The sequence below is a fragment of the Equus quagga genome, chromosome 8 (assembly GCF_021613505.1).
Source record: "Equus quagga isolate Etosha38 chromosome 8, UCLA_HA_Equagga_1.0, whole genome shotgun sequence".
Classification (NCBI taxonomy): domain Eukaryota; kingdom Metazoa; phylum Chordata; class Mammalia; order Perissodactyla; family Equidae; genus Equus; species Equus quagga.
Genome location: NC_060274.1, coordinates 121,593,710 through 121,611,304, shown reverse-complemented (window position 1 = coordinate 121,611,304; position 17,595 = coordinate 121,593,710). Strand labels below are relative to the sequence as shown.

Genomic DNA, 17,595 nt, shown 5'->3' with positions numbered 1-17,595 from the left:
AGAAAAGAAGAAGAAAACAGTAACACCTACTGCTATACAGCATTTTATACTTCAAAGGAGAGGAGAGGCCAGAGAGATTTAAAGGAGATTATTGAAAGTAAGATGACTTGGGCTCCAAATATCAGAGTAATTCTCAGCTTTAGGATTCTCCTGCATTGTCAGTCTACACAATTCCCTTTCTTTATGTGGTAACAATTTACCTGTTATAAGAACTCCAACTTTTTCTTATCCATCCTCTTTGTTAGGTGTTTCCTGCAGAAATGCCAATAAAGGCAGTGGTCTAAACCTCCCCTCGCTCCTGTCTTCTGCTCTGACCACCCTGGTGTCTTGCCCATGTGGCCCTGCATGCTGTGCCCCACCTCCTGTCTCCAGGACCTGGGAGTAGGATCAAGTGTTTTGTCCTGAGCCTCTCCTTTGTCTCTTCTTGTGGCCACACCTGACTGACCATTACATTTAAAAAAACACAAAACACTTGGTCTGTAACTTGCATTTTTTGTTTCTTGATAGTGACTTTGATGAGTAGAATGAGTAATTTTTAAAAGGCCCAATACTTACTAATTTTTCCAATTTTATGTCTTGTGCATTTTGGATCATCTCTAAGAAGCTTTGCCTACCCAAGGTCATGAAGATATTCATCTATTTTATTTTCTAAAGTGTACATGTTTTCAGGTTATATGTTTAGGTCTATAATATTCTTTTTTACTGTGGCATTTATTAGAGCACAAGGCAAAAATGCAACCTACCAAATTCACAGGGCGCCAAGCCCCCGCCCCCGTGATGATCTCCGCTGTCTCTCACACTGGCCTCTCCTTGCACAGTGCTCTCCTCAGGGTCCCCTTGACCTCTGTGTTCTTCAGGCTGTAGATCAGCGGGTTCAGCATAGGGTTGAAGAGACTGTAAAACAGGGAAAGGATCTTCTGCTGCTCCTCAGGATGGCGGGATTTGGGGGCCATGTACATGACGATGGTGCTGCCAAAGAAGAGCCCAACCACACAGAGGTGGGAGGAGCTGGTAGAGAAGGCCTTTCTGCGGCCCTCCCTTGACTGCATCCTGAGGACGGCAAACAGGATGTGCATTTAGGACACCAGCACCAAGCAGAGGGGCCCAACCAAGATAAAAACACAGGATGCAAAGATGACAACTTGGTTGAGCCTGGTGTCAGTGAAGTAGGGTACTCAAGGGGTACTGTAGGTATTAAGCCAATTTTCTGTTTTTCCTGTTTAACTTGAAGGGTGACTCAGGGGTCTTGAGGAGTTGTGAGCTTGTTTTCCAGAGGGTTTGTGAGCTAGTTTTGCAGAAGAAAGAGAATGCCTTTGGGGAGGCTACGGTTACAGAATTGCTGGCCCTCAGCAGCCATTGGAGCCCAGAAGTCATATTGCACAGGGGCTTATCTGGAGTGACCCCCTTGTTTCCCCGAAGCTCCTCCTGCCAATCCCCTTCACTCTATAACCGTCCCCCACTCTGCTTTCTGTTCTTGGAGGGGTGGATTTGAGTGAACCCAGGCTCCCACCTACTCATTTTGGCCAATTCGAATCAATCTTTCTCCATCTCCAGGCACCAATGTCTCAGTGCTTGGCTTACTGTGCATGAGGCACATGAACTTGAGACTAAGAGGTTCAGTATCATCAGCACAGGCCAATTTGAGGACAGACAGGATTTGACAGAAGAAGTGGTTGATTTTGTGGCATCACAGACGTTCAGTCACAAGATGAGAAGTAAATGGACCAAGGTCAGGAGGAAGATAAACACCCAGGAAGCGACGACCAGAACTGTGCACACTCTGCAGCTCATGATGACAGTGTAGTCTAGGGAGTGGCAGATCGCCATGAACTGGTCATAGCACATCATCACTAAAATCAGGCACTCTGTAACTGCAAAAGCCAGACGTGAAAATGTCTGCATAATGCAAGAAACAAAGGAGATGGTTCTTTTCTGACTGACAGGATGTGCCAGCATCTTGGGGACATTGTTGGAAGCATAGGACATGTCAACTATGTCCAACTGGGAGTGGAAGAATTACATGGGGGTGTGAAGTCTAGAGTTTAAGCAGATAAGCCCCAGGATGACCCTGTACCCCAGAAAGGTGAGGGTATAGAAGAGAAAAATCCAAAGAGGACCAACTCCAGGGCTGGGTCCACCTGGAATCCCAGCTGGGTGACATATGTGATCCATGTCCGGTCACCTGCCATGCTCCTGTAGCAATGACAAACAAGTCCATGCCCACAACAGCAAGGTCAGAGCTGTAGGGCAATCAACACACAGAATATTTACTAAATGTTATAGAGTGAGCTGTTAGAAATGTATTACTTTGGATGTGTTTGCTATAATTTATTTTTAGATATGTTGTAAAGTCTAACAATGTGATCACATAAATCAGAAAAAAATTTGCCTGTATCAATGAAATAATGGAATATTATATATATATATATAATTTGTTATAGATAATAAAATGTGATATAAGATAATGTAATAGGATACGTTAGCATCCTGTGGTACCTCTGTCCATCTCCAGTGTTTGTAGTTTTATTGTGAGAGTTTTATTTATTGTTTATCAGCACTTGATACTGAAATTTGGGCATAAATGAAAGAAAGCTGGCTACACAATGAAGATACATACTTATCTTAAGTTTGGTTAAATATGGTGACATTTCTGAAGCCTTTTCAAGTATGAAACTCAAAAGGGGAAAACGAATTTACATTAACAATGGGTACATTTAAAGATGGCAGCTGTATTGTAATTGTATTACGTTTGGGTTTTTCTCTTTTCCCTTTTAGAACTTAATATAGAGATAAATCTCCGAGCTTATCTTATTTCTGGTGTCACAGAATCATTGGTCATCACTTTATCTTCCCAGGTTTGGCTACTCCTATTGCCAAAAAATCCCCTGAAGACCGTCCTCATCACTGTTCCCATGGTGACCGCCTCCTGCTGATCTGAGGATTCTGAGCAGCTCACAGGGAGTGGGACCAGCTCCAGCATCAGTTGGTTACCTTTTTCTAGAGCGCTCCTCCTGGGAGGTGCCTGGGTGTGTCCAGGAGCAGAGGGAGAAAGGGTCCTGAAGGGCTGGATGGCAACATCACGTTGAGAGACCAGGTGACCTGGCACAGTCCCTTTACGCTCTCTTCACGTTTATTCCAGAAACAGGCTGAACTATCTTTATGTTTAAATTAGTCTAAAGTTTCAGATCCAACAGAATATTTAAAAAATAATTTCAATGTTTTCTTTCAGTAAACATTTATATTCTCAAATTCATGTTTTAAAATTGGTATTGTATTATACAGACTATTTGTTAACTACTATTTTCACTTAATGTAAAGAATATTTTTCATGTATTAAAATAATATTTTATAGATATTATTTAAAATTAACAGAATATTCCATTATAATGCCATTTATTTAATTTCTTATTGTTGGAAATGTGTGGTTCTTATTTCTCGTATGTTTATTAGCATTGAGACTGATATTCTTTCAAACTGTAGTTTTGTCTATATTCATGATTATTTCTTTAGGATATACTCTGAAAGTGAAATTACACATGCTAAGGATATAGACACTTTAAAGCTATGATACCTATTGCCAGCATCCCTGCTGAAAATTTGTGCCAATTTCTCCTTCTGAGGCTGTGTGAGAATTTTGATTCCTTCCCCACATGGTCACCAATACTGCAAATTATCAGTTTTAACCTTTGCTAATTTGATATGAGAACAATTTCATAGAATTTAAATTTATATTTCCACTATTCCTTAGACATACTCCTTAAGTGCACCAGCTGTTCCAGTTTCTGTTCTAGGCTCTGGAGGCACAGCAGTGGATAAGGGAGATATTCTGAAGGGGAGACATATTCTGAGCAAGTAGGTGATCTATCTGTCATCTGTTCCTCACATTTCCAGGGAGGGGAGGAACCTCTCTGCCCTGGATGAAGCACTTCGGGATACACCTGCCCTCTCTGTCCTCTAGTTGATACAATTTGAGAAACAGGAAAAAGGCACTGAGGATGGCCCTTCTCTGCTCTCCTGTTGGGTCAGATACATTTCTGTCCTTCAAGTTACAGCCTGCAGGGGCATGTTCTGGCCCTTTTGGGGGTGGGGGATGGGCTAATAGTTGTAATTTGGAGAGAAATTTGTTAAAGATATAAACTATGTTTTCCAATAAACCTCAGCATTAAAACATATTTTAAAATTTCTACCTGATTCCTGTGTCTAATTCTCAATTTATTTTTTCAGACATGGAGCAAGGAGAGGTCATGGCTAATTACCACCCCTAAAACAGCAGGAGTAAACAAATGAAGAAAATATTTGTTGAGAGTGAAAAGTCCCATGAAGAAAAGACTACACACAATGTGATTCCATCTATATGAAATTCTACCAAAGGGAAATTTTATCTCAATTGGCGGAAAATCAGGTCAATGATTGTTTGGGGATGAGGGTTGACTGCAAAGGGACCCAGGGGATCTTTTTGGGGTGATGGAAATGTTCTTTATCTTGACTGGAGTAGTGGTTACAAGGACTTGTCAGAATTCATTAAAACTGTACACTTAAAAAAAAAAAACAAAAAAATTTCCCAAAAAACAACAAAAAAAGAAAAGTCCCGTGAAGGAAATGAACAGGGTACATGGTAGACGGTGACCCGGTTTGAAGGGGCTCCTGTAGATGGGATTGTCAGGAAAGGTCCCTCCAAAGAGGAGACACATGGGTGGAATCTAGACCATGAAGGGGAGTCCACCCTGACTGCAGCCGCGTAGACCGCTCCTTGCACAGGGAACAGCAAAGCCCAGTCCCTGGGAGGGAAGGATGTGGTGAGTTCTGGGAACAGAAGAAATCTATTGTCCTCAAATGACAGTGAATGAGAAGTTGTCAATATTCATTGTAATCCTGTTTATATTTTGAAAAATTTGAATTGACATAGAAGTTCATAAGTTGGAGATGGATTAAAATATTTGACTACTTTTGTAACAAGGATACCACACAACCATTAAAAAGGAAAATATAGATCTTACAGTGAATGGAAACATTTTCCACATAAAGTCAAAGCATGTATGTATAAGAAGATCCACTTTACATTTTAAAATATAAACCTATTTATCCATGTCTTTTGTCTCTATTTACACATATGGAGTAAAATTCTGTAAGTTAAATATAAAATTGTTTGCACTCATTATCTCTAGAAAGTGAGACTTGGTAGGAACCTACCTTTGTATAAATTGTGTGCCAATTTTTTGTTTTGCTTTTCTTTTTTTTTTTTGAGGAAGATTAGCCCTGAGCTAACTACTGCCAATCCTCCTCTTTTTGCTGAGGAAGCCTGGCCCTGAGCTAACATCTGTGCCCATCTTCCTCCACTTTATATGTGGGATGCCTGCCACAGCATGGCTTTTGCCAAGTGGTGCCATGTCCGCACCCGGGATCCGAACTGGTGAACCCCGGGCCGCGGAGAAGTGGAACATGCAAACTTAACCACTGCGTCACGGGCCGGCCCCTTTTGTTTCTTTTTAAATAAACTTTATGAATTATCAGAAGAAAAAACAAGATTTTTCCATTTCGGAAAAATCCACAATATAATATACAACTGAAGTTGCTGTATATGCCTGCTCATCTTGAGAGAAATCCTCATCAAATTTTAATAGGAATCTCAAATCTGAGCAGATTTCCTTAGAGCTTCAAATGGGAGAAATAAGTCAATGCATTATCACAGTTAACCTTTGACGGGAAAGGGGAAATTACAAACCTCAATCTCATTTTTCTTCACAGAGTTTTTTCTTTCTCATTGTCCAGATAAAGAAAAAGAGCAAGACTTTGTATTGACTAAAATTAGAAATAGATCTTAAATCAGGTTGAAAATTATGGCAACATCCACCAAAATGTGAACCAGGTCCAAGTGGAGACAACTCCTGATGTTGCACAAAGAAAGTGAGATTGTCACGCATAGGAGCACATTTCAATGCTCTTCTGTGAATTCCCTTCATTTATATTTCTGTGGTTGCACTGTGCTCACTAGTGCACACATTTGATCAAAGTACCACAAAACTGCAAATTTGAGAGACAATTGCTCTCTTTCCTGTGAACTTATGTGTCTATGCCTACATGGATTTGGTGTTTCTTTTAAAAGGAGGGTGCCCTCTTAAACTAACTTCCTAAGTTTTGGGTGGACAATTAACTGGAGCTCCCAAAAAACAGCAGCAATTGAGGGTCAGTAAAATATCTTGCACTGTCACTCAAATATTATTGAATTGATTTTATCTGAGCTGATTGACTTTGACTTCTTATTGGTTGGTGTGTTTTAATTTCACGCAAGCAGAGCACAGTTAAAGGACATACACTGAACTTCCAATTAAGAGATATACGAAATGAGAAACTTCCCAATGTTCTGGAAAATACAAATTTAATAACAGAATGGAATACGGCCCCTTGTGGACTCACCAAATGTCTTAATCGGTCCCACTGAATTAAGCTGAGTAGGATGGCAGAGAGCTCTTAATGCCTGAGGCCTCCAGGGACAGGGACATTTTGTAAATTTTTAAGGCTCTTCTTGAATAAGCACACTGTGTTATCATGGTGAGCAAGGAACAGAAGTAATGACAGAAAATTAGATAATGACTTCAGAAAAACTCCCATATGCATATCTTTGGAGGAAATAAGGATACAGGAAGCTGGAAAGAGCAGATTTCTTTCCAAAGATCATGTTTGCATGAGTCAGGGGAGGCCTGCAGAGGTGAAGTGTGGGCGAGAGCTTGGAGAGGAAGGGCAGGCAGGCTGAGGGCGGGGCCTGGGCAGCCTGTCTGGGCCTGAGATGGAATCCTGGGAGCGCAGCAAAGGAAAAGTCCAGTGGGCTCATCTGGGGCCTCCACGTGTGTTCCTCCTGCACCCAGCCAGCGACCTAGGATACCAGGCACACGTATGCTTCAGCTGTCACATATGCACATCATTAGCTTCCTTGTCCCAATGATTAGGATCATTTGAACAATCAAAGTTCACAATTAAAACAATCAGGAATTATAGAATTTTATGCGTAATTTTTTTTAAGTAAGACATTTCTGAAAGAAACCAGTAGCCTAGAGAAAACTATTTCCAAATGGCAGGGATAAATAAGGAGGCAAAGAGAACGCTTAGTGAGCCAACTTGTTTCAGATGTGAACTACAGGAAACCACATGTAATGCTGGATCTCAACTGCACTTTTTACAGTGTTGCAGGAAGGTCATGAGGAGACAGCTCTATGGTGGCTGTCTACACCCACTACTTGTTCATCAGCTCATTTGTGAGGACAGGGGAAGTAGAAACATACAATAGAAGGGAAAGCAACTTTTTCCTTTTAAATATTGGCATGGTTTTGCATTTTGAATTTCACAGTTCAAGAAGTCATATTTTTTCCTTTCAGAAAAAGCCTGTGGCAGATACAATAAAGAGACAGACAGCTGGAATGAAGATTTCTTTAAGTGTCCACTCTAGTTACACATTAAAAAAAGATCTTCAGTGCTCAGAAGAAGGAAAAATTTTCATGGACACATTTTTCTGTTTTTTCCATAGCCTGAAAATTACCAGGGCCTGAAAAATCAAGATCCCCGATTGAGGATGATGGCAGCACGGTTCACATGTTCATCAGACATCATTCTAATCCCGATTCTGCAAGGTGAACACGTGAGCTTGAGTCACTTATCCTAAGCGTCATTGTGTCCATCTGTAAAATAGTGACCACAGCTGTCTAAAGGGCCGATGTGAAGAGTAACTGCAGAGAAGTTGGTACATACTGGGAGTTGCAGGGCGGGTGTGAAGAATAAATACCACTCAATTGGCATATATTCAGAGTTAAATAAATCTAAGCTGTTATTGATAGTATTGAGGAGACCACAAAATTGAAGGAAAACTCCAAACCATTGGGATTCAAGAGCCAACGAAATCGTGTTATTGTAAACTCTTTCACATTTATCTTGCTTTTCTTACCGGTTATTTCTGAGTTTAAATGAAAAAAATACATTTTACTTTCATTTCTATTAATATTTTTATCTGCTGATTTTTAAAATTAAGCTTAAAAAGGAATTTAAAGAAATGGAAGAATCTTTTAAAATAACCACACTCCTGGATTGAAGAAGAAAATACAGGTTTTAAAACTCAAATCCAGTTCTGTCATGACAAATTTCCCAATATGAGAGGAGGGTAAATGTTATGAAAGGAAAAGGGCCATATTCAGGATGTTTACACTGACTCAAAGTAAAAGTTCCTGTTGATCACTCTCTGAGAGTGAGAGCCCTGGGCTGTCAAAGATGCAGATCTGGGGCAACACAGAGTTGTCCCATTTTCACACTAACTCAGAAATTACTTACCATCTCCAACAGTTACTTCAAGACTCAGCTTGATCCTAATGAGTGGCAGAGTTTAAGAAACAAACAAACAAATGAGGATTCTGAGCCTACTGGCTGGGTTCAAATCTTGGCTTTGCTACATACTAGCTTTGTGACCAGTCTGTGCCTCTGTGTTCCTCAGTTCCTCCATCTGCAAATTGGGGTGAATACTAAACCTTACCTCATACGATAGTGGAGAGAATTAAATGACTTAATTCGCATAAGTGCTTAATAACTGCTTAAAGATATATTATTAGAGATTTGAAAGCTCTTATTGGAGAGTAACATCTGGATCCAAAAATCATAATGAAGCAGCTTACATGCTTAACATGCCTCTGGTAAAATAAGGAACAAAAAGAGAATCTGTCTACCAACAGACACTGGGTTTTCCCTGTAAGAGAATGCCATCTGTCTCCTGGACTGAGAAATAGGTCCGGTTTCCTCAGATAAGGTTTCTGAGAATCTGTGGGGCAGGAGGTTAGCAGAGTGGGAAGGAAGGCCAGTCTCAGGACAAGCAAACCACTCCCCTCTGCCTTCAGAATCTTCTGTTTCTAAGAAGAGGCACCTGGGCCTCAAGGCCCCTGAAGTTCCTTGTAGCCCTGCAGCCAGTTGATCTCCTACATGGATGGCTAGCTGACTCCTCTCCTCTGACACAGTCATGACAAAGCCAACAGTTGCCACATGAGTTTAATGAGAGGAACATAGATGGAGGGTCCTAGACTGACAGGGACATGGTGCACCATGGGGATAGGTAGTGGTCCCTAGAGACCCTCTCAAGCCCCTAGTTATGAAGATAGGCGTAGGCTCACACAGAAGTCATTTAGTCACTGATCCCTAGAGCCAGTGGTCTCTTTCACTCCCCTTTCCCATTTCCCACCTGCAGACCCCTGCTCAGGGCTGATGAACCACTTTCCCTTACAGTGGTACCATCTGTGTTCTTTTATCAAACGTGGCCTTGGGCTTAGAAGAAAGCTCACAGAGAAGGAGGACTGGGATTGATTCTCCTCTCTAAAGGGGCCTCATGGGGAGGGGAAGCCCAGATTCACAGCTCTCATCACAGAACTTTATGATAGACTTGCTTCTGCAAGGGAGGGCTTTTTCTATCATCGTTTGACCCCCAAATCCCTCCCCACAGACACAAACAATGATTCAGGGACAGAACCATGTGGCATTACATCTACTCATGTTCTCCCCAGAGAGATTTAAGGAGTTTGCTACTTTCTTATGGGCAGATGAACCAATGAATGCATTTCCCATGTTAATTCATTTTCTTCTGTCAGTCTCCCATGGGCATTTTTGGCTTTGTCCGGAATTTGTTTTTGTTTGCTTGTGATTGAATGAGGCCAGGATGTCTCTAAAACATGCAAGACCCTGGCACAGAAAATAAAAAAATTCAACAGTGTACCATAAATTAATTTCTCTCGATACTTCTTTTATCAGCATTAAAATTGCTCCACTCTCTAATTCCTTCCGTTTAAATGCAGAGGAGAGGCCGTGATTTCTGTTTCTCTCATAGGAGGTGCCCCATGGTGATCCCATTAAGACACCATCTCAGAGAAACAGGTGATCTCCCAATGGAGACAATGCTATTGCCAATAATCCCTGCACATCTGTCACTTACAAATATTTTTGACTTGATGATTTAGATGTACCTCTCCCTTAATTGTCTTATGTTTGCCCTCCATTTCCAACATCTCCAGATTTCTGAGCCACATTTTTATTTCTTCATCCTGGGTTAAGGGCTATAGTTAAAATGAACCACACTCTCTCTCCTGCACTAGTGATAATGTTTAATTATTGTCAAGTCCTTCCCATTTAATTTCCTATCTTAATCTAATTCTCTAGAGAGTCTTCGTCTTCGACTGTAGTGGAAGGAGCACTTCAAAATAGACGTAATATATTTAACCTATTGGAGAGCAGACAACTGTATATTTAAGAAGAAGCAAATTGGGGTTATTTTTTTTTCTTAAAATAATCTGTGTGTCCAATAGAACCTCACTCCACACCCCCTTATTCTCCAACATACTCTCTCTACTTCACGCAAGTCTGACTTCCCAGCATTCCTGCTTTTGAAATTCTTAGTTTTTGTTTCAGGTCTATTTTCTCCTTGTGTTACCCATTTGACATCAAACATAAAACCAATCCTTCAAAGCACCCATGGAGCCCTCTTCAACCATCCCAACCCAAACTGGTCTTCTCTGGTAGACTAAAGCACTTCTTTTATAACATCCTTCAAGGTTATACTTCAATAACATTACTTTTAGCATTTTAGATGTTGCTCTTTCCTGTATTTTACAAGCAAACCAAGATTATTACAGAAAAATAAATTTCACTCACTAACACCAAGGAGTTAAGGATAAAAATTTAGTGCACGTTTATTGAGTCACAAATAATTACCACTTTTCTTTTGATGAGGACAGTATAATGACATTTAACACAGCCTAGAGCAGATACAAAGATGTCTCATGATTTGTGTCCATTTTTTTGCTTTTAATCTTTGAAATGGATAGAGAAAAAACATTTACTATGGAAAGCCTAAGTCTTCTTGTGAGTGTTATAAATATTTATAATGACTAATATTTTGTATTATCATAAGAATAAATATTACAAAGCATACATGGCTCCATCACTAGTGACAGACCTTTATAAAATGAAGGTCAATTTATAGAAACGAGTGTTTGCAGATTATAATACAATACCCACAGGTGTACCTATATAGCATTTTAACATTTTGCCATCTCTGAGACAATAACTCCTCCGTCACAGGGCTTGAGCCCTTTCTTATTTTTTTTTAAGTCCACTTAGCACATAGAATTTCAATGGGGCCCCTGAAAAAGAAAATATAGCATAAGCGATGATGAGAAATTAGAAGCATTGATGACTGTTTTCACCATAACTTCTGTCATGGTATGCCTTTTTGACCTTACCAAGCTGTCATAGGATGTGCTCCATCAAAACAATGGAGTAAACCGAGAAAGAGTAAGACGTGAGATTAATGAACTAAGGAGTCCAACACAGGACAAAGGCAGATGGAATTGCTAGGAAATGACCAGTCCAAATAGCAGGAGAATGTAAATCTCCTGAGGGATGGATGTGTTATCTGAGGTGGCTGAGGAGGATTGACATGTGTAGAAGGCCATAGCAATGGGCATAAAGAATCCAAGCAGAGGAAAAATAGGCAATCAGTAAGCACCACCTTTCTTTCTTATAGCTGTAAGCATTTGATTGATACATACTTCCTGCTTAGAAAGTAAGGTGAGGAATATATTGGCCTAATAAAGAGTTTTCTTTTTTTGAAAATTGTCACCTGAGCTAACATCTGTTGCCAAGCTTTTTTTTTACCCCTCCTTCTTCTGCCCAAGGCTCCCCAGTACATAGTTGTATATTCTAGTAGTAGGTCCTTCTGGTTGTGCTCTGTGGGATGCTGCCTCAGCATGGCTTGATGAGCAGGGCTAGGTCTGAGACCAGGATGAGAACTGGTGGAACCTTGGGCTGCCAAAGTGGAGTGCGCAAATTAACTGCTCAGCCACAGGGCTGGTCCCCTAATAAAGAGTTTTCTTTTCAAACTCCTTGCCACTGATGATGTGCTATGGATGAATGGGTCCCAAGAGTGGGTGCTTTTCTTTCTTGCATAGTTGACTTCTCCAGCAATTGCCCCCCCCCTTGATTGGGCTGATTAATGGGATCACAGCACTGCATTGCACTTTGCTCAGGGGTTGAAGAGTGGGTGTTGACCACTGCTATCTTCCTTAATGGAATGTTTACCATAGACCGGTAACGTGACAGGCACAGCACAGGTTATAGGTGCTAAGGGACACAACTGATGGAGACAAATCTGCATTCCCCTTGTTCACATCTAATGGTAAACAGGAGAGTGGCACTTGTATGACCGCTTTCTTAAAAATCCCACCCCTCTTTACCATCCTCCCTTTCCACCCACTTCAGGGAAAAAAATAGAATTTTTTGTTGTAAATGGACATAAGCACCATATGTACAAAAAACCCAAAAATTCTGAAAAGTAAAAAGAAAAAATCTAAAATTATTCCAGATCACAAGACTTTGAAATACCATAATTATTAATTGCTCAATATCCCAAAGATTTCTGCATGAATATAGACAACCCAAGACTAATGGACAGATAGATGGATAATTTAGTAAAAATATAATCACATGATATTTTAGGAAAATGTTTTGACTTTTATTTTTTTGTCTAAAAAGGATATTTTCCCAATATAAAAATAAGTTAAGCAATTTGGAAAAATACAACCATTTACCTTGAGGGCATTAGGCTTAGTTAAATAAGTCAAATACCATATGATCTCAGTTATATGTGGAATCTAAAAAAAAAAGCTCATAGATTCATAGATACAGAGAACAAATTGGTGGTTCCCAGTGGCAGAGGGTGGGAGGTGGGTAAAATGAGTGAAGGGGGTCAAAAAGTACCAACTGACAATTATAAAATAAATAAATCATGGAGATGTATGTACATCATGGTAACTCTAGATAATAATACTGTATTGCATATTTGAAAGTTGCTAAGATTAGATCTTAAAACTTCCTGTCATGGGGGCCGGCCCTGTAGCCAAGTGGTTAAGTTTGCACGCTCTGCTTCGGCGACCCAGGGTTTCATTGGTTCAGATCCTGGGCTCGGACGTGGCACTGCTCATCAGGCCATGCTGAAGCAGCATGCCACATGTCACAACTAGAAGGACCCACAACTGAAAATACACAATTACGTACCGGGGGGCTTTGGGGAGAAAAATGAAAAATAAAATCTTTAAAAACTTCTCATCACAAGAAAACAATTTTTGTAACTATGTATGGTGACAGACATTAACTAGACTTATTGTGGTGATCATTTTGCAATGTATACAAATATTGAATCATAAAAAAAGAGCAGCCCTTACTTATTTCATCCTCATTAGCATCATGAAGACAGTTGTTCAATCTGGTTTCATAAATCCAGAGAAACTTTTGCCACCATGAAAGAGACATGCTGTTGGCTATATCCTAGTTGTCTCATGCTGCTTGGTGCTACCCCAAACCATCTTCACATAAGTAGGTTCAAAGATAGAAAAATGTTGGTGGGAAAATATTCGAGAACTTCAACAGGATTAAATCTTGCCTTATCAGAAATTACTATAACTCCAAAATAAATGTAATGTTTGAGCAATGCTCAAATCCCTTACCTCTAGAACTATTTAAACATTCACTAATGAATTTCCTTTTGACCAAATCCTAAAACTTTAATAGATTTTAGGATTTTTAATATAGTTTCTTGTTGGACTAAAGCTTTCCCTGTCTTTTTTCCCTTTACTCCTAAATTATTCCCCCACGTAATGCAGAGTGTCTCAAAACTCTTATTTCATTGGCCTCACAACTGGGGAGGTAGATTCACGTAGCTCTGCAATATTTTCCATGGTGAAATTTTGGGTCCTCTTTTGAAGTCCCCTCTCATGGTATTAAGTTTGCTGTACTGTTTCCAGCTACCAGCAGATGAGAAGAAGTCACATACTCTAAATACATAAACCAGGGATGTGTATTAATATTATTTTTCACGTTTAACTTTTTGTCCATACATTAATATTCCTGGCTTATAAAATCAAAGAGAATTCAAAATTTCCTAAAAGATAGACTAAATATTCTGATAATTTAGCTGTCGCATCTCCTAACATGGTCTGTAAAGTGTAGAAGATATGTTTTTCTGTGGAACTTTGCCCTATAATCAGAGCTAGAATTTGGGCAATGACCATTTTTATATAAGACTTCTAATTGGCAAATTTTCCTGAGTTTTTGCTTCAGCAAATCATACATTTTAAAAGGAAATCCCTGGTTGAACAACATTCTCTCTACCTTTCACGTGGACCTCTTCTTCTGCAGTGCTCGATACAAGGCGCCCTTCACCTGAGCATTCCTCAGGCTGTAGATGAGGGGGTTCAGCATGGGGTTAAACAGACTGTGAAACAGGGACAGTATTTTCTCCCGTTCTTCTCGTTGACTGCAGTCTGGGACCATGTTAACCACCATGGCGATGCCAAAGAAGAGTCCAACCACACAGAGGTGGGAGAGGCAGGTGGAGAAGGCCTTTGTGCGGCCTTCCTTTGACTGAATCTTTAGGATGGCCCAGACGATGCGCATGTAGGAGACTAGCATTAAGTAGAGGGCCCCAACTAAGACAAACACACAGTCAGCAAGGATAACCACTTGGTTGATCGAGGTGTCAGCACAGGCCAGCTTGAGGACAGACAGAATTTCACAGAAGAGGTGGTTCACTTCCCGGGGCCCACAGAAGGGCAACCTGAGAAGGAGAATTGCATGTACCAGAGACAGAATAAATCCACAGGACCAGGAAGTGATAGCCAGGGCCATGCACACTCTGCAGTTCATGATGACAGTGTACTGTAGGGGGTGTCAGATGGCCACAAACCTATCATAAGACATGACCACCAAAATCAGGCATTCTGTGTGACCAAAACTCACATACAAAAATGTCTGAATAATGCATGGAACAAAAGATATGGTTCTATTCTGGCTCACTAAGTTTGCCAACATCTTGGGCACATTACTGGAAGCATAGGACATGTCAATGATGGCCAGGTGTGAGAGGAAGAAGTACATGGGGGTGTGTAGACTCGAGTCCAGACAGATGAGTCCCAAGATCACGCCATTTGCCGAGAGACTGAGGATGTAGAAGAGGGAGAAGACCCAGAGGAGGAGCACTTCCACGTCTGCACTGAGCTCGAATCCCACCAAGACGAACTCTGTGACCCATGACTGGTTGCTTCCCATTCCCTAATGACAGTTTGTCAAGGACTGAAACGTGATAAAAGGTCAGAGCTGGAGAATCAACAAAAATTGGAGTTATCTCAAAATGAGCTCAGAGAAAGGTTACATCCTTGTCCCTACTCGACAGTTTCCCTTTCTCCTCCAAATGGGTTACCTTCCTGCTTTTAACCATTACTATGAAATAAAGGTAAACTTTCAGAAAAGCGTCAAGAATTATGCAAAGAAGTCCTTCATAGAGTCAACCAGATTCAACAAATTTTAATATTTCTTTCATATTTGCCTTACCATTCTCTTTTTCTCTGTATATGTATTATTTTTTCATAACCATTTGAGATTAAAGTATATGCATAATACCCATTTACCCCTAAACTGCTCAGCTTTTCACCAAGAACAAAGACATTCACTAACCAAACCAGAATATAGTTATTAAAATGAAGCAATTTATGGGGCTGACCCGGTGGTGCTGTGGTTAAGTTTGCATGTTCTGTTTTGGTGGTCCAGGGTTCACCAGTTGGGATCCTGGGTGCGGATCATGCTGTGGCAGGTATTCCACATAGAAAGTAGAGGAAGATGGGCATGGATGTTAACTCAGAGCTAGTCTTCCTCAGCAAAAATGAGGAGGATTGGTGACAGATGTCAGCTCAGGACTAATCTTCCTCAAAAAAAAAAGTTAAGCAATTTAATAGTGACATGATTCTTTAATGTACAGCATTCTCTCTCTAATCACCTCCCCATTCAGAACCCAATCCAAGATTACATATTATATTTAATGTCATCTATCTTTAGTTTCTTTTCAAGTGGAATAATTACTTAGCCTTTCTTTGTCTTTTATGAGACTGATAATTTTGAAGAGTATACAGCAGTTCTTTAATGGAATGTTCCTCAAATTGGGATTGTATGAAGTTCTTCATTTTTGATTCAGATTATTCACTTCTGTGGAAAAACCAGTATCCTCCTCAGCGTATTCCATGAGCAGGGCATGATGTTAATTTGTCCCTTTATTGGTGATGCTCACTTGGATCACTTGGTGAAGATGGTGCCTCTCAAGTGTCTCCATTATAAAATCATTATTCTTTTCCTAATTTAATTTCTGGAGAATCTATTAAAATTAATATATAAATATTCTGTTCCTCATAAAGCTTTTGGCCACTAATTTCAGGATCCATTGATTATCTTGCCTCACTCAATTATTGGTAATGATTTTGCAAAATGTGGTTCTAACTCCTTCATTGTTTTTATATCAATTGATTGTCTATTTCAGTATAAGGAAAGGCTTAATCTATTATCTATCTATGTAGCTATGAATCATCTATCGATGAATCAAATCTATCTATCCCCTATCTCTATACATCTGTATCCATCACCTTTCTCTGTCTCTCAACTATCTATCAATATGGTCTCATGGATATTTTTATCAAGGGATTACAGTTATTTATTATCATTACATGATTAGTTATCCTGTATATGAACCTTCCAAGCTTGCTCCTTTGTCCTATTAACATGTTCCCATAATTTTGAGCTCTTCCTTACTTCTGATATGATAGGATGTTTTGAGCTCTCCTCGTACATTCCCCATTTCAGCCATTGACACAGCCATTTCTCCAAAAAGTTCTGATTACACTTAGTGAATAATGATAGTGAAGAATCATATGAACTAATATCTGGATTTTAAAAGTTTGTATTTTTATCATGATTTTTGCCATGTATCTAATGTCCTCATTGAAAGAAACAAGCATCTAACTTGGGAAGGATTACTAATTGTTATAGGGGATAACAGATTCTTATAATTACTTCTGAAAATCTAATATATCTTAACAGACTTCCTGTATGGAGTCAAATCTATTTCACTAAATTAACATTAGCATTGAAGAAAATGGTCTTGACATTATTCAGTAGTTTCTTTTTAGGCAAAATATATATTTGTAACTTGTTATCAATTTATGTTATATTCTTGGTTTTATTGCTATTTAGAAAATTACTCTTCAACATTTGAAATTTAGAGATTAAAGTTTTAAGAGTGTGGTTCATTGTGTGAATAAGGTGGTACCTACCTTGCACAAATTTTTGATATCAAGTTTCAAAATCTTCTTAGAAAAACTTTATGAAACTCTACTAAAAAGACTAAAGAGGGCCAGCCCAGTGGCGCAGCGGTTAAGTTTGCATGTTCTACTTCAGCAGCACAGGGTTCACCAGTTTGGATCCTGGGTATGGACTTACACACCACTTGTTAAGCCATCCTGTGGCAGGCGTCCAACATATAAAGGAAGATGGGCACGGATGTTAGCTCAGGGCCAGTCTTCCTCAGCAAAAAGAAGAGGATTGGTGGCAAATGTTAGCTCAAGGCTAATCTTCCTCAAAAAAAAAAAGACGAGACTAAAGATGTAATATCCTGAAACATAGACTAACAAAAGATCATTATTAATGATTGGTATATACAATTATACCGTTTTCTGTACATATATTTTCATATATGAGTTA

General features: G+C 39.7%; 2 pseudogenes; both read right to left on the bottom strand.

Annotated features, from left to right (window-relative positions):
• Positions 1 to 794: 794 nt before the first annotated feature.
• LOC124243857 (olfactory receptor 2A12-like) lies at positions 795 to 2,189 on the bottom strand (annotated as a pseudogene).
• An 11,998-nt stretch (positions 2,190 to 14,187) lies between these two features.
• On the bottom strand, positions 14,188 to 15,120 carry LOC124244000 (olfactory receptor 2A2-like; annotated as a pseudogene).
• Positions 15,121 to 17,595: the final 2,475 nt, after the last annotated feature.